Source organism: Rhipicephalus microplus, chromosome 5 (genome assembly GCF_043290135.1).
Source record: "Rhipicephalus microplus isolate Deutch F79 chromosome 5, USDA_Rmic, whole genome shotgun sequence".
In the NCBI taxonomy this organism is placed as follows: domain Eukaryota; kingdom Metazoa; phylum Arthropoda; class Arachnida; order Ixodida; family Ixodidae; genus Rhipicephalus; species Rhipicephalus microplus.
Window position 1 is genome coordinate 75,413,570 of NC_134704.1, and position 26,719 is coordinate 75,440,288.

The window sequence follows — 26,719 nt, forward strand, 5'->3', positions numbered from 1 at the left end:
GCACAAATTAGATTTGTATGCAGAAATTAGAGAATATAGGTAGACCATAATAAAAGCTCAAATGACACCGCGAAAACTAAAGAAACGGCATCTAAAATTGCCAGATAATCACAGAAAACTGTTAAGATAACATTACAAATAAAACAGGTGGTGTACGCACCTCCTAGCTAGCTCGAGCGACGCTTATACAGTATAAAATAATTTAAATAGACTATTGAGGACTTCCACTACCTATATTGACACCTTGTAGCTTGCCACCTTTGCGGCATTTAGTTCTAGCGTGATGAACGTGTACCTAAGGTTCGAGGACACTGAAGGATCATGTGGAAAGCCACATCAAATAGGGTATTTTTATGCCTGTCTGAAACGTCAGGCAGAACTGCAGTCACAATATTGAGTGTTAGGCTAATTTCGCGTACCTATACAAAGGGTTGATTGATTTATGTTTGGGGTTTAGCGTCCTAAAACCACCATATGTATGAGAGACGCCGTATTGGAGGGCTGTAAAAATTTTGACCACCTGGAATTTTTTAATGTGCGCCTAAATATAAGCACACGGGTCTACAGCATTTTCGCCTCCATCAAAAATGCAGCTGCCGCAGCCGGGTTTCAATACTGCAACCTGCGGGTCAGCAGCCGAGTGTGTACCTTAGCCCAGAGAACACCGTGCGCGGGGTCGGGGGGGGGGTAATATAAAAGTAATTATCGTTTGAAGTTAACCACTGCACTGCATACTTGTGAAGCACCTCTGGCCTTCATTGCGATGAGGTGACCAGCGACTGACAATCACTTTCGCGAGCCACCACTAGAGAGTAGCTTATTAGGTACGTGTTATCGAAGTCAAGATTCCATATCACATGATTTGACCCCTGAAATAATTCATTTATCTTAGTGCTTATCCTCGGCAAGATTTACATTATTGGTGCTTAGTGTGGCGTACGACAAGGGCAATGTTGACCATTACAGTGGTACGATGCGTGTGGGTCAACGTAGGCAATCAAGTTTATTAATGCAACGACAAATTACCGGACTGGTCAAGGCCTCTAGGGGTCGTCGTCCGCGGAACATCAAGTAATGTCTTCCACGATGGTCATGGCCCAGTGAGCAGAGGCTATAGAGTGGTACATGAAGAAAGAACCGCTTTGATGTTGAAGCGGCTTTCGTTTCAAACAAAACAGATTACTCGACGGAAATCTCAACATCATTAGAGCCATCGCCCACTTACGTTCCGGTCCCCATATCTTCGCTGGAAGGACGGGGACACTGCAAGTGAGACATTCTTCGAAGCTTGACGCTCACTCTTTGAACACCAGTTCATAAATATGCCAGAACCTAGATAGGAAAACAATGATAAGAGACCATGCCCGTTTAGCCATGTGCGAAGCTTTATTTTCTATTGATATCTCGTTCACTTCTGTCCTCTGAATTTTATTTTAAATGTTGGTAAAATTTTCGTGTATAATCCTATGGTATCTGATGGCAGACTTGCACTGTAAAAAAAGACAAGACAGATGAGTGGGATTACTGAATAGTTGGGGGCGATCTGACTCGATTGAAGATGTTTTATGACAAGACTTTTTAAAAAAAATTTCAGGGCGTTCATTCTCTTCCTATAAATAAAGATCCGTTCACATCTGTTAAATAAATAAAAAAAGCGGGCAGCCTTTGTTATTTTTTTCTGCAGCATTGATAGATATGGCGCAGCCGAGGTAACATTAGACGCCCTGCCGCGGTGGTCTAGTGGCTATGATACTCGGCTGCTGACCCGCAGGTCGCGGGTTCGAATCCCGGCTGTGGCGGCTGCATTTATGATGGAGGCAGAAATGTTGTAGGCCCATGTGCTCATATTTAGGTGCACAATAAAGAACCCTATGTTGTCGAAATTTTGGGAACCCTCCACTACGGCGTCTCTCATAAGTATATGGTGGTTTTGTGACGTTCAACCCCACATATCAATCAATCAATCATTCAATCAATCAATGAGGTAATACTAGGCTTAACCTCCCTAAAACAAGACAGATGCAACAGAACAGAACAAAGTTGGTAGATCGACTATTGGCTGGTTCTTCGTTTTGTTTGAAACATATTTCTTGCTTACTTTTTTCTACAAGTTAGATATCTTACTTGCAAGGGTAAAGAAAAATAGATTTTACGCTTTGTTTCTTAGTGGTGTGCAGTTCAGTACACATCTCATTTCCTTCGTATTCCTTCATGCAAACACACCTAAACTCTTTCCCGCCAATAACTTATCCTTTCCGCAATTAAATTAAATCAATTACTGTAACGCAGGCTAACCGAAGAGCGTCTAATCAACGAAAGTTGATCGCAAACAATTGAAAGGGAAAACTCGGCCATGAATAATGAGAGACTTTTTTTTTCCTGATGAAATTGATAAATGAACGAAGATTTTCTGAGGCACCACAAGAAGTCACCCAGGGTCGATAGGACTCGCCACAACCGCGATACGGCCACAGCGTGGCCTCGCATGAAAGGGCTCGATGGAAAATGAGGACACCAGACAGACACCGTAGACGCGACGGCATTCCTCAGATTCACGGAGCCCTCCGAAAGACGGAACGGAGACATTCAATAGCTGTCCGTTACACATGATTCATGGGCAAGCCACAGAACAAATGAGGCTTATCCTTTATACGGGACATCTGGTATGCTTTCTGGGGATGTTTTAGTTGCTACTAATATTTTGCTCGAACAGATATATGACCCCTCTTCCCGTTCGCTATATCATTCCTTTTGAAGACATTTTTCACCCACACATTCGTATCCTACCGTGGTGTCTCCTCGATTCTTTGGATCATTACCTTCTCTCCTCGACGTACTCTTTGAAACTCCCCGATTATTCAAAGGCACAACAGTAGCCTTCTCCTCCTACAGTTCCTCATCTCGCATAAACACAAGAGCATTTGTTTTGCCATTTAGTTATGTTCGTTTTGGCATTCCAAATATTGATTGCATTTTTTATCACGTTGCCGCTTGTTCATTTTACATAAGTAGAAATTAAATTTTTTTTTTCTCACCCTTATTGTTTGCTTTTGCTTAACGTCAGATTAGGTGTTCTTCCCGCTACTGCACAAAACTGAACCATTAACACGTCCATTTTGTCGCAATTATCTATTTTTTTTTCATTCTTTCTAACACTCACATTGATTTGAAAGATAATGAAAATAGCACACAAAAAAGACGACGGCTTAAGTGAAGGAAACAGGATGTGTGTTCTTCCTGTTTTTGTCTTTTACCTGGACCATCGTCTTCTTGTGTGCGCTATTTCGTAATATGTTCCAAGTCATTCATTACGAAGTAGCCAACTCTCTATCCCTTTAGCTTACACCAATTTTCATTATTTGTCATGTTTGTCTCTCTCTTCATTTCTTTTCTCGCACTTCCTTTTTGCTCATGATGCTTAGTGGGGTCCACGACCACTACATTCCCCTTCCTAGCCCGCCTAGCCAACTGCTATTATCGCTCGTCGGAGACGCACTTCGTCTTTTAGTCCCGGAGGTACCGTCGTATGTGTTGAAACCCGAATAAAGTAATATCAGTCGGCAGTGCCTCTGCACTTCAGAAAGCGAAGTACTTTCCTAGCAAGTGGGACAACCGTCAGTGGCTCCACGATGAAGCATAATGCACAATGAGGCAGAACACACACACTGCCCATGCTGTTGGCTGCCACTTCCTACTTTATTTGCTGTATTGCTGTGGTTCATGTCGCACTAAAGACATTATACTTGGCCCCAACATGCTCATGATCCACTCATACCAGGTTTTCTAGTGAAGCTTGTATGGAATGACCCATGCGGTTGCCCATGGTGTGCTAAAAAAATGCAGCAGTCTTTTCTAATCGGAGAATTGGGGTCAAATGATGTTTGAAGGGCGCGTACTGGACGTACTGTTTTTCTTTATTTTAACAAAGAAGTTGTTTAGAAACTGTTCCTTGCCCGGCGAACCAAAAAGTTATCATCATAAACTGGCATGTGCCATAAAAACTCGGTAAGTCCCACTGTTCACCGTTGGTTCACTAAAAATTGAAGAAAACAAAACTTAGCCCAGCAAATGGCGGCGAAGCGACAGCGGCGAGCCGAAAAGCACGTAACACTAGAAAATACAAGGGAACGGGAAGGGCGACGACGCCTGCGAGAAAGCAGCGAAGTGATAGAAAACCTACGTCAACGACGGCGCCCCGTTGATATGTGAGAGGTGCGAGCTGTTTAGTTCCAGCGTGAGATTGTGGCTGTGCAGTTTCGACATCCGCTTCGTGTGTGTGTGTGACTGTCTGGGGTCTAACTTGAATCTCTTAGCGCTGGGGATCAATGTGGAGACAACCTAACACCTTTGAGCTAAGGCCTGGCAACGGCCGAGAGGCTACTTAGGAACAACCCGCATTACTTTAATGGCACAGAAAAAGCCCAGACGAAACCAGATGAGTATTCAGAATCATCCAGTTTCGCTGTTTGAAGCGCTGCATGGCTTAGTGCATACTTCGCCAGTTCTTTCTTTCTACCTGTCTTTCTTTCTTTCTTTTCGTTCTTTCTTTTTTTATTTTATTCTTTGTTTCGTCTTTATTTCATTGTTTCCGTCTTTCTTGCCTTTTTGTTAATTTCTCTCTTTATATATATATATATATATATATATATATATATATATATATATATATATATATATACGTATATATATATGTATATATATATATATACTTATTATTTATTTATTACTATTTCTTTCATTCTCTTTTTGTTTCTTCCTTTCTTTTCTTGCTTTCTATTTCTGTGAGACACACGTACACACCAACACACAAGCACAACACACCCACAAAGAAATAGGGGGGGAGACATACATTCTCCCATTAACTGTAAGTTCAACAGCAAGTAGCGGGTGCCTAATTCATGGGCCAAGATCGCTCGCAGTATCTCATTGTTTTAACGACAAGGGTAAAATTAGGAGGATGATTTCAGCGGCTGTTGTGCTAACGTACTTCTCCAGTATGTCATCAGTTTTTTTTTTTTCGAAAAAAAAAAGGCTGAGGCATTTGACTTCCCTTAAACATGAAAATAATCATTCAGAAAAGCCATGCATTTTTTCGTATGTTGAAAACGAGAGCTGAGAAGGGGATGGTGAATCGACAAAGACTGAAGAATAAAAGTGGTACTATTATCCTTGAAAGTAGTGAGATGAAGTGAGAGGGTGAAGATTACCTATTAGAGACGAAAGGAGTATCTCAGATAGGACGACCATGACAGCAGCCGTTACAGTACGGGATGAATAAATTAATAGCCCAATTTAGTGCTCCGTAGCCGTCCGGGCAAAGTTTCCTTCGTGTATTGGTGCGAAGACAAGTGTGTAAGTAGAAGATTCCAAGGAAGCCCAAAATTTTCAGGAATTCGATAATGCTTCACTAGGCAAGCATTTTGAACATACGAAGCCAGTAGAGCAATCGAACCAGCAGACCTCGCAAGTCATAGTAAAGTGCCTTCACTTTCTCCTTTGGTTGCAACTGCATTACAGTTTCTTATTTTTCTGCATTGAAGTGGATGAGCAGCAATTTAATTTGACTTACCAAGGGCGAAAAGGGGGAAATACAGAAGAGGCATTGTTCTGTTTTTGTATGTTTATTGTGGTCGTTTTTGTTTCAATTACACAACCGAATTCGCAAGGTCATTTTTTTTCTGCAAATATCTGAGATACAAAGTGAGCAGGAATATGAAGGAACATTAACAGAACATCAAGGCTCACTTTAAAGTCTCTCTAAATGCACCAGAAAGGAGCTGTTAGTTCACGGAACATCTTCAATATTTCACGAGTACATGAAAAAAAGCGTTGGCTATTAACCAGCTAAAATGGTAGGATATTATAAAAGAGTTGATCCATAACTGTGATTGCTCTAAATCACAGTTATGAATCAACTGCGGTGCCCCTCGTTACGTGAGATTAAGCACCTCACATAGCAGAAATGGAGCTCGGCTCTCAAGAGCTCGGAATATCCGCATCAACTTTTGGCTAACCAAAGATCATGCGATGCGGGGTTAGGCTAGGTATAACTGTCCCCATGTGACAGCGGCCCTCGGTGTCGCCCTATAGTTGGCACTTCTTCATATCATTAAGTAAACTTCTCCGTACTGTACCGTAGATCTATAAATGCGAAACGTGAACTCGTCTTCTTCACTGCTTCCGAAGAATTCACTTTGCCTCACTTGTCCTGGCACTCTATTATGGTAAAAGGTGTCTATACTTTATCATGGTCCCACCTAGACACTAAAGAAGCGGGCCATGCTTCAAGCGGAGCACAGTTATTTCGACGAGTTAAATTCGTTTGAAGAACTATGTCCCTGTAAGTGTTATGTTTGGTCAGATTTCAAGCGCTTAGACAAGAAAGTCTTGCTTTTCGTCTTCATTTTTCCTCACTATGGATCATCTCCTTTCTTCATGATAACAAGGCTTCTACAGCGCAAGTTCACCATCCTATGCTCAGGCGAAACAAATCATGAAAACTTTCCATGTGGATTGCTTTGCACGACAGATAAAAATTGGAATGCTCTCGGGCGACAAATAAGTGATGGGTAATGAGAAGTGAACACATTCTTCAAGTACAAAATAGTTGGTTACTTCCTTCTCTTGCAGTGAGTATAGTAAACGTACTGTTTTTGTGAGAATATGTTTCTGTGAGGTAAAGAAAGTTTTAATTTATTGAGTGAAATAAATTTCATTATATGTGCGCAGCGTACGTGTCTATATGCGGTACGAGGTGGAGTTGAAAAGGAGCTTACCTCGCTTCTGATTTAGACATGGTACGTGCTTAGTCATTATGCTCTTTTATTCTTGTCTCAGTGGTATTCGAGGCAAATGCCCAAAACGAACGAAACATCTCTCGCAAAGTGGCGAAATTTTCCTGACGTTTTGCTAGTTTTCTCGTTTTCTAATACGCTTCCATGTTTGTCTGCTACGGTTTGAGCTTTTGTGAGCTCACTTAATTTTTGGTAAAGTAAGGCAACCAGAATATTTAGCCCCAAGATGCAATGTCCGAGGATTTTGCCAAGAACAGCATTTTCTTGTGCTTTTAACTTCCTGTTTTAGCACAGAAATGAAACTCTAGTGACGAAACAATGTTTTTATTGGGGCAACATTACCAAGTATTGAACCACTGGCACTTCATTGCAAGTGAGAGTGCTTAACAAAATTTTTTATCAAGGATATAATTCTAGTGGCAGTTCTGGAATGTTTTCTTCAAGCAGAAATTCAATCAGCTGCCTATTCGGTAGCCAAGAAAATTTTATTGTACTGTAAGCGTCTCGTAAGCCGTGCGTAAGCCGAATTTAGACTTAACTTGCCTGAATTCTCGACGAAGGGCCAGTGCTTTTTGCTTATTTTTTATTTATTTAGAAGGCTTCTTCCCCGAAGCATTTGCTGGCTATATAATGCTGCTTGCCTTCCAGAAATCGAAAAAAAGCGGATTTGCGTTCTAATACATAAAATGAACTCTATTTTAGTATTTTTATCTGTGCAAGAATCTGGAAACAGTTCTTTAATGAAGCGACGAACGTGTTGTTCTCCCTCTGTTTAGTTGCTCTTTACCGTTCACATTGCTTTAATTTTACTTCAGATAGAAATCTGCTTTCAATTGCCACTTGAGTTTAGATGTACGGTTTTATGCTGCATATAGTTTTTGTAGAATAGCACAGACATCACTCAGCTAAAGCGTCATCGATATGTGTTGCAAATGACGTAGCAGGCCTGCCAGCTGCATTGGCAAACGTGTAATTATAAGATACCTTATTGTGATATATATATATATATATATATCGATGCCTTGATCACTTTGCATACCTCTGACACGCCGGGTCACGATTGGCGAATCTTTATTTCCTGAGATGGTCGGTCTTTCAGTTTGCTCATGGCAGTGTGACAAATTGTAGCGACGGATTTCTGTTCTCTTTTAGAAGAGTAACAGGTACTCTAAATTTTTTAACATTTTATTTTGAGCAGCGAATGTTGATTTCGATTGCAAAGCTATCACAAAAACAAAACATATGTCATAGCATTTCGTCCTTTTTGTACGAGTCCCCCCTGAACATGTCTGCCATTTCGATGTGAAAAGAGTGTGCTTTTGTAAAAGCCACTCATAACCAAAAACGATACCGTAAAGTGGTGTAATGACACGATTAGATCGGTGTAATCAGGAGCGCAAATATTTCGGAGAAGGGGGTGGGGGCAGGATGCACAGGCCCGGTGTGCCACCCTCTGGCTACTCCTCTGGAAGATAGGATTAGATCAGAGCTTCCTCAGAAAACTCCTGAAGGACTTCCCGCAAACTCTTCTCTTTCTATTGCGCACAGACAGTACGCGTATAGATAGGTGGTACAATTATTTTGTGTACGGGACACACAATATACTGCAGAAACGCCGCTGTCGCGGTGACATCGTTGCTCCGGTGTTGTGTCGATTTAATTACGCACCAGAGCAGGAGGGCGTGCCCTCACGAAGCATTAGACACGCTCCTTCATCGATCTATGAAGTCGTGCCAAAAGCTGGCACAGCACCTGTGGTTTATGACCGTTAATAAAAAAAAAACGTGCCCTTCAGGATCATCATGAAAACCTTCCTTTGGTTACATATATCTGTCCGCCCCATCTTTGCACTTGACGAGATCAAACCTTGCTGGTGGCATAGCTAAGATTTTATTTCGCTGGCGAGCGAGGGAAGGTGGGGAAGCGAGAGATAGCTTATTGCTGAAAGAAGTTGCTGAGGCGTTCGAAACATGTTCATGTATGGTGTGATTGTGTCTGTACAGAACTTTTTTTAAATAAGGTTTGATAAAACAAATATCAAAACACGACAACTCAATGACATTAGAAGAGCTCGCAGAGGAACAAATATCTATGCACATGCATCAAATTATGAATGCGAATTTCATAAAGCACACATACAGGGTATAATCCAAAATCAAGTAGGAAACCGGCAGATGGGAACACGTAGTGTGCTAATCAGCGTAAACAGTGGAAGTGCCTCCGACACGCTGACCAACGTTTCGACTGGAGGACCTCTTTTTGTCAATGGTGCCATGTCATCCATGGCGTGTTAGTTATAAAGGGTTTTGTGGTGACGTCATATCGTGGTGCTGGCGTGTGTCACTACTGGTAATCACCACCTGAAAAGTAAAAAAAATCTATAAAGAATATTGGTGCAACCCTCACTTAATTCCAAATTCGGTTGCAATGTTACAAAGTGTTCTCTTCTCGGAGGTTGGGGAAACGCGAAGCTGAGCCTTCGTGCAAACGAACTCCACGTTTCTGCTCCGTAGGTAAATACCGGCATGATGCAGCTGTTATATACCTTCCTCTTGAGGGTTTGCGGTAGACTACCATTCATGATAATAGATTGCTTGCCGAATGTGATCCACCCCAACCTTATTCTTCTAGCTATTTCCCTCTCATGGCTCCGCTCCGTGGTTACTATTTGCCCTAAGTAAACATACTTCTTAACAAGTTTCAGTGTATGTCCACCTATCGCAAAGCTCTGTTTTCTGCTGAGGCTGTTGAAAATTACTTTAGCTTTATCCATAATAATTTTCAGACGTACTCTCTTGCTTTCCGTGTCCAGTTCAGTAATCATTAGCTGTAATTCATCCCCTGAGTTATTCATCCAGGCAATGTCATCAGCTTATCGGAGGTTACGAAGGAACTCTTCATTACCTCTTATCTCAAATGCTTGGCAATACAGGGCCCTCAAACCTCCTGTAAACACGCGGTGAATATCATTGGAGAGATTGTTCCTCTCTGCCTTACACGCTTCTTTATTGGTATACTGTAGTGTTGTTTATGGAGAGCTATGGCGACTCTGGATCCGCTGCAAATTTTTTCCAGTATATTTATGCAAGGGATTGTCGATGCCCTGATTTCATAGTGCTTGCATCACTGCTGATGTCTCGACTGAGTCAAACGCCTTCTCATAATCTATGAAGGCTAGGCATTTGGGTTGGTTGTACTCCGCACATTTATTTATTATCTGATTGATAGTAAGAGTATAGTGTTTTGTGGAGTCGCCTGTATAAAATTCTGCCTGGTTCGTTGTTATGGCTCAATATAACTCATGAAATATAAAGGTCTCTTAGCAACAAAAAAGTAAACAAATATACATGTAAACGTACATTTCTAAAGTCTTATGGAAATAAACCCTCACTCGTCACTCATTAAGAGCCTCATGGCTACAGCTTTTATAAATGGGAAATGGAGTGTGGTTAACACAGATATGCATTGGAAATTTGCGATGCTATGCATACTCTAGAGTACTTCTCGAGCACAGTGGAAAAAGCCGACCATCGATTCGATAGAGTGCACTCACTGCGAACGTGTTTCGAAAACACTGCGCATAAATAGCGTGCCTGCGCGCACAGTTTGCCGTTTGTAGCACGCACTGTTGGCCCCGAAGAGAGGCGCACGCAGTCTCAAGGGACGCAACCGAGCTCGAAGCAGGACTGTCGTCGTCGCTAGCGCGGTATATTTGTGGCGTGGTTTCTTCAACTTGATTGTGTCCCTCCCTAAACAATGCGGTACTTGCGAGCTCATTTTGCCAACAGCACTACGAGTGCCACGCATGTATGCGGCTGGGTAGAGAGGCTGGAAGGCTTCCACAGCCTCTATAGCGTGGGAAACGAGGGATGCCTGAGTGCCGAGTTGGTGCCTTGAGGCAGCGGCTGTGCGAAACGCAAATTTCAAGCGTTCCTATGTTGGCGCACAAGGCCGCCTCGGTGGATCAGTCGCTAAGGTGCTCGGCTGCGTACCCGATGGTTGTGAGTTCGATCCAGACCACAGTCGTTGCATTTCGATGGAGGTGAAATGGTAGAGGCCTGCATACTGTGCGATGACAGTGCACGTTAAAGAACAACAGGTGCTCATAATTTCCGGAGTGCTCCACTAAGGTATCACTCGTCATTGTATTGTGGTTTTGGGAAACTCCACATATTATAAACATTCACGCACATATTTGCAATAAAGTGTACCAGAATGCTTTTCAAATGGTGAAGTACTTCTCATTGTCAAGTGTATATGAAACCTCACGGGGTTCCTTAACAAAATCACCTAACACAACCCGAAGGCTATAGCCGATGAATGGTTCCTAATCCTGCCCTCTCCAACATTTCGGCACCTACCGTGGTTTTGCGTCAGTTTCCTTGACTGGCCCACCTTTGACCAAGCGAGGACGTCACATCATGGCGCCATCATGCGGCGTCAAGATATACGTGACGTCAATGAAACGACATTCTGACATCATATGACGTCAAAGGTGTTTGGTGGTCGCGCATGTCATGTGGTGATGTCAATACGTGTTGATAGACTATTTAAACAGCACACTGACCACGAATAAGAGCAAATATAATCACGATGTTTTGGCCGCCGTAGTTTGTTCTCTTTCACAAGTGAAAAATGACTGTGGGAGCAGTGCGATTATGTAATTTATAAAATTTGGCACGAGAAATGCGTTGAGGCGTGGTCAGTGTATTGTTTGAAATGTCTGTCATGTCTGTTCCTGACTAGGTGGATTTCCTTCCAGTGATGGATTTCATCATGACGTGGTGTTCGCATCACACGAGCTCGCACCGACGCCGACGGTCAATTTTTGCGTTATATGAGGGTTTTAAGGCTTTTGCTTTTAGTCATGGCACTCAAGCCCTGCTTAGCCATTCAAGGGAAGTTCTTGCACAGCCTGTAACTTCGCAGCATTGTCCAAATGAGGCAAAACGTAAAGTAGAAACAAGTGGCAACATGAAAAGTCTTGTGCCACTACTTTCTAAAGTCTGGAGACGTATTCTGGAAGCTTGCATAAAGAACAGTGTCATCTCGCAACGTTGGAGAAAATAAAACCTTGCGGGATGCGACTGAACTTTGTACACTGATTGAAAAAATCCCGCGCGGAAGCGCTACAGGAGCCGTTGTTGTGGCCACAGAAGTGGTATGCTCTCGCAGAGTGGACTCTTGACGACAATCAATACAATCAGAAGGTCTAGTTCCAGCCTTGCTTGTTCCCTTGCAAGCAAGCAAGCAAACCAAAGCAAAGTAAGCAAAAAAGTAAGCAAGTACATATGTACACATGTATATTCGTATGTATGTATGTATGTATGTATGTATGTATGTATGTATGTATGTATGTATGTATGTATGTATGTATGTATGTATGTATGTATGTATGTATGTATGTATGTATGTATGTATGTATGTATGTGTGTGTATGTATGTATGTATGTATGTATGTATGTATGTATGTATGTATGTATGTATGTATGTATGTATGTATGTATGTAAAGTAAGGATGAATGGATGGAAAGAAGCGCCTCGAAACTGTAGAACACACCAACGCTGGGGTATTGGCCAAGAACCGGGAAATTCTAACGAGATACTGTTAAATTGATAGCTCGCATTTTTAAACTAATGAGGAAAAGGGCAAAAATAAATTACAAATGGACATTTAGAAATAACGGGTATAGAAAATGAAGCAGATGTTTTCAGCAACAACAATAAATAAATGAAATGAATAGAGCAATTTGGAAAAAAGTAATTTAAGTGTAAAACTAAGTTCTACAGTCTGAATCTTTTTGAAGCACTAACAAGCTCCTGCAAGCCATCGGCAACTTTCCCGTCACTTAACCCTAAGGACAAAACTCCCATAAAAAGTACATTTGTAGTGTTTAACTCGAATTTTACGAGACGGAAGACGCCAGAGAATTTGAGCGTCTAGTGCAGCAATTGGCGTTAACTGACATACATGAAAGTGCACATGGAAGCAGTTATGCCTACACTTGGCAGCAAGCAGCGTCAAGCAGCAGAATTAATCGTGTATATCAACCACAGGTGTCCCTGCCTACGTTCGTGGCACTAGGGTAATGTCATTGCCACCGACACCAGTGTACATTAGTGACCAGCGTCCGTTTATGCTTTCCCTCCGGACGCTAACGATTCACACATACAGACTTCGCTCTTCACCCTGCATATTCCTCGAGGCACGGGAGTTCCAGCCACTTTGGATTATGTACAAAATAAAGTTTTCTGCTACTACTACTACTACTACTACTACTACTACTACTACTACTACTACTACTACTACTACTACTACTACTACTACACAGACTATGGCGTCTCGATTGGCACGTCTTCCAAGACTCTCAATCTACGAAAAAATTGTCTAGAGCGGTACGCGCATCGCTCATTGGTGCGGATATAGCTGATCGGGATCACCTCAAGGAACAGTGGCGCCACCATTGCAGTGCGTCGGGCAGGGGATTTCACGCCCGTATGTCCAAACATGCTTCATTGTTATTCCAAAAAAAATATGGCAGCGTATCCACGGAGTGAATGAGGGAGAGTGGGCCGAAGCATTCGTCCGTCCATTCGTTCTTGCTTCTGTCCGTCCATGCGTCCTTCTGTGTGAAAGTCCATCTGTCCATCCGCCCATGCGTGCGTGCGTCTTTTCGTGCGCCCATCCCTGCGTTCGTACATGCATCCGCCCCTGCGTCCTTTCATGCATCCATCCATGCATGTCTGTGTGTCCGTTCGTCCATCTATTCAACCCTCCAAGTACCACCATCTCTCATATTTTCATCATATATTCCCCATATAGAAGCACCGCCATCAGCGGACATTCCAAGGACTAAATGAGAGGTTGCACACGCACGCTTTCTTACGGCTTGCGCTTCTGGTTTACTTCCCAACTTTAACCACCTCGAGTTCATGGTATTTACTAGTTCACTGTATTCATGGCACTACGGCCCAACGCCCGCTAAACCTTTCTAAAACTAAGGAGGTTACACCCAGCGAGTATAACGTAGCAACCCTTTCTTGTCAAATAGTGCTCAATGTACATGCCAATGGCTGCTAATGGAGATCTCAGCGTGCGCGTTAACTAAAAGCTGAATGCTCCTGTCTCTCATTCCCCAATAGCAGCCATTGGCATTTATATTGAGCAGTATTTTTTTATTGTTCATCAACGCACTGAAGAAATCTCTCACCGGCACCACCTTGGAGGTCAAAATGTTATACTTGTTACACACTACAACGGCTACGAGGAAAGAACGGGTGCAGCTATAAGTAGCTTCGCCTCAAATACGCATTGCCCACCGTGATCTCAGCCCTTCCCCCGTTATGCGGGTCATGGCAAGAGGAGCTCGTTGAACGATACCAACGTACTATGCGCGCTTCTTCGTTCTCCGCTGCAGCTTGGCGCTGTAGACGGGCACTTTGTGCACACCCTGAGGTGCTGAGGTGTGCATGCCGAGCTCTGCCTCGTCCACCAGGCTAGCATGCCCACTCGCTAAACCCTACATCACCAGCTACCGCGGGTACACGTGACTTTTAGGTATTCCCTCAACACTTTCAGACAATAGCTGAGTCTGTTGCTGGTGGAAGTTACCCAGGATCCCTTTCTTCGCATCCCCTGTCGGAAGACTTAGCACATGATTCGAATATGTTACAAGACGTTCTGCTATCAGCCACACCCGACGACGAAATGAAGGATGCATTGGACGCAATGAAGAAGTGTCCGGCCCCCAGTGTCCGGCCTGACGGACTCCCTGCAGAGTTTTATGTGAAGTTATGACCTATCATTGGTCCAAATATGTCAGGTGTCATTCGCAAGTGCTTCCAAGATATTACCCTTCCAACCTCTTTCCACAGAGGCCGTATAACACTTGTCCCCAAGAAAGACCAATTGTTCACGCTACCAGAAGATTGGCGCCCTATTACCCTGCCTGATGTAGATTACAAGCTTTTGGCCAACGTTCTGGTGCGCCGAATCAGATCATATCTTGCAACATTAATCACTCCCCACCATGTATGTTCCGTTCCGGGCCGAGAAACACAACCATACGGGGTTAACGCTAAACATCATTCAGTACACCGCCAGCCGAGGAAACCAACAGCACAAGGACTGTTGGTTTCTTTAGATCAGGAGAAGGCTTTTAAGTTCATAAAACATGGCTACTTACTAACATTTTTACATGCATTTGGATTCCCGGATAAGTTCATTCACCTAACTCACGTGATGCACACTAATTTAGAAAGTACCCTTTACATAGATTCTCATGACAGTCACCCCTTTCTGATAACGTGTGGAATTCATCAAGAGTGTCCCCTCTCCCCAGTTTTATTCATCTTGGCATTAAAGCCCTTCTTCAGGGTCGTCGAACGTGAGCCGCAGATTCGAGGCTTACATCTACCCAGTAACACTCAAGTAAAGGTCACTGCATATGCATATGATATTACTCTATATGTTCATATTTAACAGTCGCTGCACCATGCTCTTGATACTTTCTATCATTTTATCTTTACCTCTGGTGCAAGGTTAATTTTTTTTTAACGCCAGCATTTCTTTATTGGCAACCCCAATGGTCCTATCAGCATCACGTCACCCTTGCAGTAGTCTCCTAGCATTACAATACTAGGCGATACTTTCACTGCATTTGGTGTACAGGACAGCATCTGGTCATCCGTTGTACGAATTCTTCAAAGTGACGTAAAAGAAGCTACACGCTTCGACTTCCTCCTCTTTGAGCGCCGCTAATTAGCTCTAACAGGTTACCTCAGAAAATTTTGGTACCTTTGTCATTCTTTAAAACCACCGCTCCACGTCTACAAGAAAGTGCGAATTGTTCTGATGGCACAGCATTATTATCTCGTCTGGCGTTAGCTCAACCACGAGATCGAGGTGGTTTTGCATTCCCCGATGTTTTCGTCATGGCTTCTACCTTGTGCCTACACACTTCACTGCGAATACTGAGCAAGATGGTACGCCCGCTCAGACACTGGCTCGCTACCATCTGGGGATGGCCCATCACTACGCGTCTTCCTGCCGGCTAAAAAAATAACCGAAGTCCCCAATCAACTGAACTGTATATTTATATTAAGCCCTTCTGGCATTTCACCGACGGTTGGAGGCTACGTGGCCAGAGATAGAGGTGGCCGAATCTAAAGTGGTGGTCACAATCGCCGTCCGGCTACGACCCTTGGTGCTCCAGCATCGTCAATTTACCCTTGGAAACCCCTTGGAAACCAATATTTGCTTGAAAACCAATTTGCCCTTGGAAACCAATAACTGTAGCACTGTTGCCAGGACATCTCCGGGACTTTATCAGGCGTTTGGGCTGAGCCTTGCTTCCCATTCGAGATTGATTGCAGCAATGGCAGGTGGTTTGCCCTTCCACTTGCCCCAATTGCGTCATAGTTGAGACCAATCGACATGCGATAATTGAATGTGCGGTGTCCCGCATTTTTTTGTGGTGTGGTCCATGCTGGTTTTTGGGGGCAGGGTGTGCTGACATTCGTGTCCAACGGCCCTCGCGGGCGCTTCTCGGCTCTTATTAGTTGCGGGGCTGTTCAGCCTTTGGCGAAACCGATGCGAGGCCGTGGCTGCGAGCGCCGCCGACGTGCTTTGTGGACGATACTGGGCCAAATAAGACGAAGGGTCCTCGGGTTCCTCTCTGAGGAGCTTTTCTTCCTCGGGGAGCACGAGTTTCTGCGGCATTGGTCGAGCCCTTTCGTCAATGTCGAACACTAAAAGGCAAAACTCATTTTTCGACCGACGTGGTGCTAAGCAACAACCGTTGAGTAGTTATTCATGATTTAGTTTAAAACCAGATGTGTTTCATTGCATCTATTGTATCGCTATACGATTCATTGTATCATATTATCGCATGAGTTCTTATGTACACGTATGCCAACAATGTCTTGTATATTAGCAATGATGTATTTCTTGCAACGCAGTGATGTTTGTCGTGGTACGTAGATGTGCCGAATTGTATGTGTCTAATTACTGGAATGTTATGAAACCTTTGTTTTTTGTACATAGTCTAAATAAACGTTTTCTAAACAGTGTATAATTTACAATATATCACATATTGTTCTGTTGTCTGAGGAACTCCACGAAACTAACAATCAGGGGAAGCAGCCAGACCAGCTCTCTGTAAATAAATACTGAGATAAGGAGTATGAACCAAAGCTGATCATTCCTAGATTGTGCTTGTCCCTACTATGTCCTCATCGACAGTCAGGCCCGCCCCGAGAGAATATTCTTCAGCATCGTCCCAGGAGAGCCAATATGACTCGCACGCATCGATGAAGCCTTGACTACTCTAGGTTTCTCCGATTCGGATTATTATTCAACACCCTGTTCCAAACGACCGAATATGGCCTTTGGTCACACCAGTTTACAGCAAGTGAAACACAGAAATCACAGCACATTAATGTTTACAATTATACTTGGACTAACTAATAAACACAGTGTTACTATACTTCTCATCTGTATAATACAAATTGGCGATCCTAATGAAGTTTTTACAGTAATTTACATTTGCTTACATATATATATTACTGAAAAAAATTCAGTATTTAGTTAGCAACAGGATTACGTTTTCTTCATTACATCATGATGGCGCATAAAAGTTGTCGAACTAAACTTGTTTTGTTATGCCAGCAGAATGGTCGATTAATGTGCTATAGCAGCAAGAAGTCGTGCCTCTAAATAGGTGCCCAATCTAAGATATTGAAATGTATAAAAAATTCCCAATGTCGATAATACAAAACGAAAAATCTGGTATGACGAGCCTTCGGCGTTCTTTACATTCTGTGTTATGGTCTTTTCCGTGCCTTTCCCCTTCGTTATTCATAACTGACTCCCAGAACTGTTCATCATACTAAAAATTGCTTTTCTTTTTCTGTAAATATTGTAGCTATTTCCATGGCTTGATTAACATACAACCTTTCCAGAGAAGTAGTATTATGTAGCTTTTATTTTGTTTCGTAGGTGCGACTTTCACTAATCTAATTATGAAAGAAAATCAGCAGCCTGTACTACACCAAAGCGTGACCATCTCATAAAGAACACGTAATAAAGAAAGAAACCTCCATGAATTGCTAAGTATTTCTTCACTAAGCGATCCACATATATTCACCGTGATTGTGGCATCTACACCTGCTACATGCCCCAGCATGCAAAAGCATTCCAACGCCAAAATTTCATCAAAAAATAACCATAATTCATGCAAACAACTCTTTCATCGTCCGTATAGCACGCGAACTAATCAATGAGAGGAAAAACGCCTGATATAGCTGAAATTGAGAAAGTTCAGAGACAGGGCGGAAATATATTTCTGGGGGGGGGGGGGGGTGTAGCCACCTCTAGAATTGGTCATTTTTTTTTCTGTATGCCATGGCGAGAAAGTTCAGGTGTTGGGGGCGCGTGCTTGGTGGGCACATGCCCTCAGCACAGTGCTAGTATATCGGCCTAATAGCTGAAGACTTCTTGCATCTGAACATCGATTAAAGAGTGACCATTCTCACAATGCAGTCACTCGTCACACAAAGTACTATTTCGGTCAATAGTCACAACGAGGAGAACAGTGTTTCATTGATTTCCGTATGTTCTTGACGCTAGAAGCACGTCATCATTTGTATTATAGTCATTTCTCGACACAACCAATCCGGAAGGGCAATGCGTGCGTAAAATACACAAAACTTATTTTTTTCCTACAGCAACCACGCACTTACATTTTGTCACTTCATCCCCCCTCCCCGCTCCCTTTCTTCCATCCCTCACCGGCCAAGCCTCCATTTTTCCGCATTTTGGTGTGCCACTCCTTGTTTACCCCAAAACCAACAACGGAGTCTACTTAGGGGTGCAGTGCGTCTATTCGGAGCACAGCACCTCATTTTTTTGCTGCATTGGTTTCACGCCTTCGCAATCCAGTATGGCATCTACGGGTTTTTCAAGCGCCGCAGAGTTTATAACACTAGGTGACGTAAATTAACCTGCAGAAACTCGCTTCGAAAGTAAAACTCACTCACGCTTGGTACATGAAGCAAACTCGACATAATATGTACAGCTCACTGCTGCGCAACTTTGTAAATTATGGCCGCTTTTGCGCCTCAATTTGAACGTCTTGATGAGTGGCAGAGCGACATACAGTAAAATCCCCTCGGCAATTTATGTCCATCTCGTTCACACGTGTAGGGTAGCAAAGTGGTTATCCTGAACTGAATAACCTCCCTACTTTTTCTTCTATACAATTTCTTCTATTCTTAAATGACTGAAAGGCGAAAGCAAAAAAAAAAAAACAGCTGTCTTCTTTTTCTCCCCACACCATCTCTTGAGAGCTTACTGATTCTAAAGTGCTATTTCCACTGCTTCTGCGATTCACCGCAAACCTTCTGTAGCTCACATCTACTCTGTCAGTTTTTATGAAAATATGAAAGCGAACATGGGGGTACGTGGCCTGTCGCGTTCCGACTCCTGCTGGCAGCGCATTTAAATGGAATCTAGAGTAACCACAGCCTCTTTTCGCGTCATCTCTTGGCGAGCAAAACAAACACTCATTGGTGATATAAAACTGGAGGCAAAACTCTAACCCTCCCCCTTCTAAAGCGATTACAGGCATCTTACGTAATCTTCTTGAAGTGGGAAAATTACAGTCTTGCCGCTGGTTTTCTTTCAATATCTTCAGTGACTGCTCGTTTTGCTCGCCTCAAGATGACGCAAAAAGAGGCTGTAGTTGCTCTCAATCCCACTTAAACGCGCTGCCAGCAGCCGTCGGAGCGCGACAAGCCACGTGCTCTCGTGCTCATTTCCATATAAATTGGCACTGAGCAGGTGCAGCTTCCTTTAGCCGAATAGATGGACGAATGGACACACAGACAGATGCATGGGTGGACGCGTGAACGGACGCAGGCGTGGATGCATGGACGAACGCAGGAATGGACGCACGAACAGACGCACGCATGGACGGGTGGATGGACGCATGGATGGTTACACAGACGTACGCAGGAACGGACGGAAGCAAGAACGAATGGATGGACGAATGCTTCGCCTCACTCCCCATCATTCACTCCGTGGATATGCTGCCATTTTTTTTAACCTGAACGCGCGAGCGTAGACCACCCACTCGATAAGCGCCGTATAAGTGAGAGCAGGGAAGAAATGAACGAGAACACGTGCATGCGCGCGATTAATCATCATTAGCTGCACTATTATGCTAGGCTGTTCCATTAACTTTCACTTATCGACTCGGGTGATAGATGTTCCCACGTTGAAATTAAAAGAAAAAAAAGGTGGCACCTCTCTTCACATATGCCTCACATGTACATCACATGGTTTCACATCAACCTTCGTGGTCGCCCAGTCTTTGGTGAAGTTTTGGTGTCGTGCAACGACAAGTCACGTGACGTCATGCTACGACATTTTCATGTGTCGTCACAAGCTCTGGCCATCTGTGACCTCACTTATGGCGCTCCGTAGCTTTAAGGTCATGATACTTTAGGTACGCTGACTGCACTCTAGTGTAGCGCAACTTTTGACCGAACTTCGATATACGTTTTCCTTGCATCATTTCTGCAGACATCAACGCCATTGACAAGGCCTGATGATGCATATACCGGTCTCACCAAACCTTGTGAACATGTTGACGTATGCCCCTTATATGGGGCTTTCGCTGTAATAATTGGCGCGCAGCTGTTGCTATAGTATGGAGTTTTATTGAGAACAGCATGAATATCGCTGTGGGGCGAGAAAAAAAAAAGTGGTGAATCTCCACTATGCCCCAGAAGGTATGAAATAGCGAAACTAGACAAATATGAATCTGGTTGTTCTTTCCGAGCCTATAGGTGATGCGGGTTATCTGGGTAGGTTGCATGCAGTTCCCAGATTGCATTCGGGTAATGTCAGGTTGTTTCCACGCTTATTCTCAGCGCTAACACGTAACGATTTAGCCACAGAAAGTAGGACACTACGCGGATTTTCATACTCTATAGAAACAGAAACTCGCACAAAAACCCCTTCATCGCTGGCGTGTACGCCTTCCACAAACTCGAGGGTCTTCCTGCAGCCACCGTTCACAGGGCCGTTACCTGCAGTATTTGGTGTCCTAGGCCCGCCACCGTCACTTCGCCACCGTTTGCTATCCTATGTCACGAGGTTATTCAATATATATATATATATATATATATATATATATATATATATTGTGTTGCCGAGCTGAGCGCTCAGTATGCTCATTCTTGTTCCCGTCGTTCTTTTTTGTCATCCCTTTGTCCTCACTTTTTTTTCAAACTCTAGTTTTTTCGTTTTGCTCTATTTTTAACCATGTTTCGCTTCCCAGCATTTTCACCTGTAATATTTAGTGTTTTTCAATATTTATTTGTTTTCAATAGTTTACATGCTGAAAATTTTGTTCAAGACCGATCTCCTAGCTTTTTTTTCCCTTTTTTCAAGATGTATTCACAGTTTGTTACTTCTGTCTCTTTTATCTTTTCTACAACCCACTCCTGCTTATGGCTTGCAAAGCAAGGTAGCAGTAAAAAATCAATAAATGAATTTGATAATTCATTTCTCTGGCTAACTGCTGGATTCATTTTAAGTGGATCAGTGAAGATTAGAGGAATTTACCCAACATCTGCTGGCACATTCCCGGTTATCACCATGATGCTTCTCTGATAAGCCGCTAGCACAACTCACGGCTAGGTCAACCAGCTTCGCTGTTTCAAAAAAAATTAAGGCAGCTTGGCAGCAGTGCAGCAAAGATTGAAGGAAAGGCGAAGATGAAGAACATTCTTTGTTTCTCTTCGGTTTTCTTTCTTTCTTCCTTTCTTTCGTGTTCTCTTTTCCTGGTGCTTTTTCTCTTTATTTATCTTCATTTATCTATTCATCGCCATTTTCCTTTGTTTCTTTCCTTTATATTTCTCCTTGCTTCCTCTTCATTTTTTACGTGGTTTCTGTTGTAGAGCTTCCCACACCAATGCAGTAATGGCCGTACTTCATGTCACCGTGAAGATGCTCGAAATATCATAGGAAGAAGCGCCAGCACGTGACCGTTATGCAAAGGTTTACTACGCTGCATGTTGTTTTGCTTGCGTCCATGTCATCTCGTCATGAACATGAGCAAAAAAGTCTTGCGTTAAAATCATCATCAAGGCACCCTAAGAACGACGAAGACTTTTCCTTGTCGCGTGCGCGTGCTCGATTTGCTACAGCTGGCTACGCTACGTGTGGTTTCGCCTGCGTCACAGCAAGCGACAACAGACCGTATACGATATGACGCGGAAGCCTGCTCTTCTAATTTGTTCCGCACTCTAAAAATCACGCTGTGCAACAAGGATGCGCTGTACAAAGGCTGGAAGACAACATCTCAAGTCCTCCTCAAATTGGGAGTGTAAATACGCGAGGTAGCGAGAACAGGAATTTTAGGCCTTGCGTAAAATATTGGGCCGGCAACGTAGGATTAAAACGCATGCAACCTGAGTCTATTCATATATGAAGCACAACGCTTCCATAAGGTGTCTCTGTAATGCGAAATTGTAAAAGTGACAAACGTGCAGCGGAAAGCAATGTCGTCTCGAAGATTATAACGTCAGCACGAGAAGAGTGCATGCCACGGAAAGAGAGTGAACACAAGAAAATTAAAAAAAAACTCGTAAGTTTATTGTTCTCTCTCTTCAAAGATAAAATAATTCGCCCATTTTCATTACGAGCTAGTCCATAGAGATTTGCGGGAAGGAAAAAAAGAAAGTGACTTGTGTGGGAGGGGGGGGGGGAGGTAATGATAAGCTCCTGCTACATAATGATGAACGCACTTTGAAGGGCAGACAAGCCGTGGACACGTGCCAAACCTCGCACATGGATGAGTTCAACACTTCATAAATTCCGAAAACTTGAAAAGGCGGAACGTACAAGCCCTCAGCACAAATTCAATGAAACGTTGAAGTTAAGTTGATGTGCCTGCAAAAGAAAATGAAGTGCATATTCAAGAGGAAAGAAAACTACGCACGAAACAATTTATTACGCACCAGCAATTTCCCGACGTTCATAAAAACACCAGCCACGCATACCCTCGTAATTGAGACGTCGACCAGTTGAAAGCGTGCTCGTTGGTGACGTCACTACGTCTCATCGGGATGTCAGAAATACCCAGGGGAACCTGCCCGAAAACACATAGCAGCGTGGTTAGCAAGCTGAAATGAAGCCTGTCTCTTTATGAAACTTCGACTGAAGACAAAAGAATGGAGACATGATGAAGGTTTATTTTTCTTTCTCTCTTCCTTACTTTCTTTTAGAGAAAGAGAGATAAAAGTGGTATGGGACAGGCAATGCTGTGTATGCATATTTTCGTTTTCTTGTTCACTTGTTTGGCCGAAGAAAAGGAAACGCAAGTGTGATTACGCGTGTATTTGACAGCCCGCATTATCTACTTATTCGCAGCTTTATATGTGCTCCAGAATAGCGTACGTTAAATCTTTTTTACGTTCGCAATTGCGTAGACGCATGCCTGCGAGAATTTAGACAGCAGGTTTTTTGATTTCTTTTTTACATTCTTTCAGCAAGCACGTGCCCCTCATTGTTATAGTCTGGGCGTTTTGTAGGTCTCGGTAACGAAAAAAAAATTGGCAGCATATTCACGGAGGGAATGATGGAGAGGGGGGCGAAGCATTCGTCCGTCCATTCGTTCTTGCTTCCGTCCATCCATGCGTCCGTCTGTGTGACCGTCCATGCGTCCATCCGCCCGTCCCTGCGTGTGTCTGTTCGTGCGTGCGTCCCGCCGTTCGTCCATGTATCCGCCCCTGCGTCCGTTCATGAGTCCATCCATGCATCTGTCTGTGTGTCCGTTCGTCCATCTACTCAACACTCCAAGTAACACCACCTCGCATCTTTTCATTATATATTCCCCATATAGAACCACCGTCATCCAGCGGGCATTCCAAAGACTACACGAGAAGTGACACACGCACACTTTCTTGCGGCTTGCGCTTCGGGTCTACTTCCCACCTTTAACCACCTCGAGTTCATAGTATATATCAATTCACTGTATCTATGGTGCTGCGGCCCAACGCTCGCGAAACTTTTCTAAAACCAAGGAGGTTACGCCCAGCGAGTATAACGTAGCAACCTTTTCCTGTGAGATGGTGCTCAATGTACATGACAATGGCTGCTAATGGGAAATGAGATACAGGAGAATGCGGCTTTTACTTTCTTACGGCTTGCGCTTCGTATCTACTTCCCACCTTTAACCACCTCGAGTTCATGATATATACTAGGTCATTGTATTCATGGCACTGCGGCTCAACGCTCGCCAAACCTTTCCAAAACTAAGGAGGTTACACCCAGCGAGCATAAAGTAGCAACCCTTTCTTGTCATATAGTGCTCAATGTACATGCCAATGGCTGCTAATGGGGATCGCAGCGTGCGCTTTAACTAAAAGCCGAATGCTCCTGTCTCTCATTCCCCATTAGAAGGCATTGGCATGTACATTGAGCACAACTTTCTATTGTTCAACAACGCACAGACGAAATCTCTCACGGGCACCACCTTGGAGGTCAAAACGTTATACTTGTAACACCCTACAACGGCTACGAGGGACGAACGGGTGCCCTTATAAAAAGCTTCGCCCCTAAAAACAAAAACGAGCGAACGCATTCAAGGAGACGTCATACTTTCGCGTATAGAAAAGAGGTCTGATGGTGAAAAGAAACATGCCCCCCTGAACGACACATTTCGCAGGGCGTTTCAAACACACATTATGGGAAAGGATTGCAAATTTGAGGACGAAAACAGCGATAAAAACACACAGTCTCTAATCCACTCACCTAACATGGCTAGAAGTCGTAAATCAATATCTTCTTATTTGATGTATTGTTCCGGCCCTGCCACCCTCGAAAAGCTTTATGCACCTACGTAGTTTTGCATGACATCGAAGATTGGAGGAACCTCACCTGGTTTTGCATTGCCTCAGTGATGAACCTACCATGTACTAAGCTAAGGTGCCATGTGATCACGTCATCGTGTAATTAATAAAAGCGAAGCATTCCTTAGTGAACTTCCGCAACTTTTAGCGTATCAATCTATCTAACTAGGAGCCTACGTTTGGGTGCTCTCGTGCTCACCCCCTTAAATTGGCATGAACCAAAATTAGCATGGGAGGGCAAAATGCTGTGATGAATATGACGCTCTGGTGAAGTCATCAATAATGTCACAATCCCTTCGCGCACGTCGTCAAACACTTCCCGCCAGACAGTGGCACATACCCACGGGCGGGTATGTGCCGCTTGTACTCGGGTGTGTGCCACAAATGATTGGCACTTAGTATCTACCCAGGAACGACGAGAACACACACGGGAAATTTGAACGTGCGATCGGTAATTAAAACCCGATATCAGTAACGTCGACCCGACGATTGCAAAGAATAAATGTCGGGGTTACAGCTGGAATCGAATCCATGGATTCTGCGTGGCAAGGAAGCATTCTACCACAGAGCTACGCCAGGTCTCGGAACTACTCCTCAATTACACGCTAATCTTTGTGAAACGTCAATAGTGGTTGCAGCGCTGCCTACCCAATTTTCTAAACTTTACATATATACTCCTCTGATACAGCCGTCACGCCGGGTTAACGTCCATTGTGGTTAGTTCTCATGCGCTGAAGTTGATTTATGTAGCGGTGTCCAGGGCCAGCATTCTCGCGAGCAACAGCGCTTCATATCAGCTTCTGGTGTCATTAATAAGCATATTTCAGTTGGCATTCTTTGCGCAAGTGAAAACAGCTGGTTATATAAACTACTGCAACTCTTCACAACATATGTCTGTGCGTGCAACATTTGTACATATACGTAGCATGATTTCATGACGTGTCGCTCAATGAAAAAAAAAGTTGCAACGCGCTAGTTGCAACGCGTCGATAGCCAGGCTTGTGGTACTGACCAAATTTTGTTTTTAGCCTCACGCGTGTTCACGCCGACGGAGGCATTAAAATTACCTATCAGTGCTCTCGCCATTTTGGGGCAGATATAAACTGTCAAACACCGCATACCAGGAGCACATGCCCGACCCCTGGTATGTGTCACTGTTTTTAGAAGTGTTTGACGACGTACGCGATGGGATTGTGACATTATTTATGTCATCACCAGCGAGTTGTATCTGTCAAGCCAATTTACCATCCCATACTAATTTTGCCTTACCCCAAGCTAAGGAGGTGATCAGGAGAACACCCAGACGTAGGCGGATAGATAGATAGATAGATAGATAGATAGATAGATAGATAGATAGATAGATAGATAGATAGATAGATAGATAGATAGATAGATAGGCAGGCAGACAGACAGGCGGACTGACTGACTGACTGACTGACTGACTGACTGACTGACTGACGGACGGACGGACTGACGGACGGACGGACGGACGGATGGATAGATGAATGAACGGACGGATAGACAGATGGATGGATGGATGGATGGATGGATGGATGGATGAATGGATGGATGGATGGATGGATGGATGGATGGATGGATGAATGAATGGATGGACGGACAGATGGACGGATGGACGGATGGATGGATGGATGGACAGATGGACAGATGGACGTATGGATGGATGGATGGATGAATGGAGAGACGGATGGATGGACGAATGGATGGTTGTATGGACGGAGGGATGCATCGGTGGATGGATGGATGCACGGATGGACGGATGGACGGATTGATGGAGGGAGGGATAAATGGAAGCATGCATGCTCGAAATGCTTACAGTACACAAAGAAATCCTTCGCATTTAAAAGTAGTCGTACAAACGCGTTAACAATAAAAAAGTGGCATCAGGAAATGAATGCTCACAAAATATACACATGCAAAAGAGAAGGTTCAACAACTTAGGAGGAGTGTTATTGTGTTTCTGAGTTTAATTGAGCTGTTAGGAA